General features: G+C 41.5%; 1 non-coding gene across 1 annotated transcript; it reads right to left on the bottom strand.

Annotated features, from left to right (window-relative positions):
* Positions 1–2,445: 2,445 nt before the first annotated feature.
* LOC136490372 (small nucleolar RNA R71) lies at positions 2,446–2,554 on the bottom strand. Its single transcript, XR_010767662.1, has one exon. It is a non-coding gene; the product is annotated as a small nucleolar RNA R71 (small nucleolar RNA).
* Between the last annotated feature and the right edge of the window lie 838 nt (positions 2,555–3,392).

The raw sequence follows: 3,392 nt of genomic DNA, 5'->3' as shown, positions 1-3,392 counted from the left end.
ACAGCATTGTGTTGCTTGTCTATTTTGGTTAAGATAAATTGTGAATTAGCTTTTGGTGATTAAATAAGAGTTGTAGCCAATTTTATAAGCTTTCCAGAAAATCCAAGGTCACCATATTTGGATAAGTAGAACTGCAGTTCTGAGTAAAATAATTAGCTGCTGTTTTGTAGTGTGGTACATGAATTATTGAAGTAGTTAATTAAATAATCAAGAAGAGATATGCACCTACTCAGTAAAACACGATACACTTGTTATTACTTCAGTACCATGATGTTAAGATTTCTTACAAGAATGCATTCATCATGTATCATCATATTGCACTTGTCGGCATGCATACATTCGCAATACCTTATGCCATATTCATGCATCTAGGATCGGAGGAAGAAATAACGTTGCTGGAGTTTGATGAAGTAGAGGAAGGGGACCAGCCGGAGAATCCTCGAGCCGTAGCTCCCGAAGGCGAGGAGTAGAACCCTGAAGAGCTTCCAGAGTGCCCCGATCACTGCCCCACGTCCTTTCTGAAAGGCAAGCCCCAGAGCATTTTAAGTCTCCTAGTATTTTACAAATGATTACTTAAGTCCTTATGATTGATGCATTAGGTTATAAGAGTTGATTGGAACCACTTGATGCATATAAATTCCTTGTCCAGATATATACACCGTTAACCCTATGTAGGTCCAGGATCGAATATATGCTTAGCCAAGCTTAGACCGGTAGAAGTCGGGTGATTTCCTGTCACCTGCGAGATATAGGTGGGTACCGGAGCACGGTTGGCTATATTTGCTGTCATGGAACAGAACCATGGGTTGATGGAAATCAAGGCCGGGTGGAGTCTATGTGTAGGCTGACTCATGTGATTCCGTCTGTGTCGATTAAGGACCGTACCGTTGTTGGCGCTTCTGACAAGATTGAACGCATGCCTATCACTTAGCTGGCCGGATAACTCATTCCGACCGCGAAGCTGAGTAGCTCAACTCCGGCCGGGCCCCGTTCTGTTGTGCGCTCCTTGTAGGGAGCCAAACTGAGCCCAAGGGCAGGGTAGTCCTGAACGTCCTGGCATTTGGTGTCCCCGATTGTGCGGCGCGGTTCGAACCCGTGAAATGTGTACCTGAGTTGTACCAAACGTGACCTAAGGCGACTAATGATCTTGTCTGCTAGGGTTTGTGTTAGGAATAAATTCCTAGCTGGTTGAAATCGATTCGAATCGCCGTCTCTCCCGGATAGTGAGAAACTTGGCTAGTCCCAGCATCATAGTAACTATGTTATGGAACATGATGGTTCGAATGATTATGGAATTACAATACCGGCTATGGTTACTATTGTATGCTTTTAAAATGATATACCATATGTTTGGCACAGGTTAGTTGCTAATTTAGAGATGGATAGTTATAATTAACTTGATAACTGAATCATAATTGTATAACTGAGTTAATCGCTTTTGTGCAAACTGTTGTCAAGCTATCTCCACTTATATAACCTTGCATGATCCTTGGAGTCATTTTATTTCTGGTTATGACGGGTAAGTCTAGCTGAGTACCTTCTCGTACTCAGGGTTTTATTTCCCATTGTTACAGATGGCACTGTTTATGATGGTTATTGCAAGAGTTGCTTCTATCCCGCTGTGGATGAGGAGTAAGCCATGGGCAGGCTTCTTTATTAATCCCTCTACTTGCTTTTGTGGACTGTGATCCTATTTCAGCACTGTACTAAACTATGTTGGAAACTTTACTTTCAAACTTAATTTGCTTCCGCTTTTATCTATCAAACTCAGTTTGTAATAACTTGGTTTCATACTCTGATGATGGAAAAGTATCTGTGAACTTTATGTAATATGTGGCATGTATGTTGAATCATGTAGGATCTTGGTTGTTGTAAATCGTTTATCGAGACCCGTCGTGGTACTCGACGGACTACCGGGTTTATATGGGTTCAAGTATGACAGTGCGACCGCTTGCGGGCTACCATTGTACTTGTACTCTTATAAATTGGTCGGTTCTGCGACACTAGTTATCCATCTTAGCAACTCTTCTCTTCCTTTTTTATTTTCTTTTTAGTTACCTTCTTTTTTTCCTAGCACAATCATGGCCAATAGGACCATCCATGAGTTTTCTGCCCCTTCGACTGCTAATGTAGCCATTGGCCCTGACATCATTAATGCGGACACTTACTTTGAGCTTAAGCCCGCATTGATCATGATGGTGAAAGCTAGTCCTTTTTGTGGTAAAGCCCACGAAGATGCTAATGCGCATCTCCAACATTTCTTGGAGATTTGTAGCAACTTTACCATTAAGGGGGTGACCCAAGAGGCCATACGTCTTTGTCTTTTCCCCTTCTCTTTTTTGGGAAAAGTGAAACAATGGTTCTACTCAAATTGCAATGCTATAGATACATGGGAAAAGTGTTCCAATGCTTTCCTTGTTAAGTTCTTCCCGATGGGTAAGGCCAATGCTCTTCGCAGCAAAATCTCTAACTTTCAACAACAAGCTGATGAGTGAATTCCTGAAGCCTAGGAACGAATGCAAGAGTATGTCGCTGCATGTCCACACCAAGGTATGGAAGACTGTATTTTGATCTAGAACTTCTACCATGGCTTAGTCCCATTGGATAGGAGTCATTTAGATGCTACCGCTGGAGGAGCATTCTTTTCGCTTAGTGTCACAGATGCCAAGGCGTTGACCGAGAAGATGGTTTCCAACCAAGGATGGAATGATGAACGACTACAGCCCCACAAATGAGGTATGCATTCTCTTAAAGAAGCTGACATGCTTGCAGCCAAGGTAGATCGCAACTTGGAAAAGTGCGAGAAAATGAGTGCCCAAGAAACTGTACAAGCATGGACACCCACATGACTTGTGAAGTTTGTGGAGAGACCAGACATTCAGACAATTTATGCCCCGAGACCCATGAAGACCTCAACTTTGTCAACAATGACAATAGTTTTCATCCTCAAAATCAAGGATGGAATCAGCGCTCCTACAACCAAGGTAATAATTACAATAATTATTCGCAACATCCGAGTAACCAAGGTAATAATTATCCTTTCCTTAAGGATCTTGTCTATAGTCAAGGTAGAATGACTGATAGTATAAATAAGAAACTCCATGCTAATGACAAGATGTTGGAAAACATAAATGCTAAATTGGATGATTTCTCTTCCGCTATAAAGAATCAACTTAGATTTAATAAGATGCTAGAAACCCAATTCACACAATTAGCAGCTATTATCCCATCTTTTGAGAAAGGAAGAATTCTTGATAAGCCTGAAGAATTCATGGAGACCGCCAACCTAGTCACATCAAGGTATGATTTTGGTTTAGATGGTTGGGGTGTTCCTATTAAGAAAGGTGATCCTAGAAGTCCTATTATCACTTGCTCTATTGGTCCTCATACTT

The sequence above is a fragment of the Miscanthus floridulus genome, chromosome 10 (assembly GCF_019320115.1).
Source record: "Miscanthus floridulus cultivar M001 chromosome 10, ASM1932011v1, whole genome shotgun sequence".
Taxonomy (NCBI): domain Eukaryota; kingdom Viridiplantae; phylum Streptophyta; class Magnoliopsida; order Poales; family Poaceae; genus Miscanthus; species Miscanthus floridulus.
This window is presented reverse-complemented; position numbering and strand designations above follow the sequence as displayed.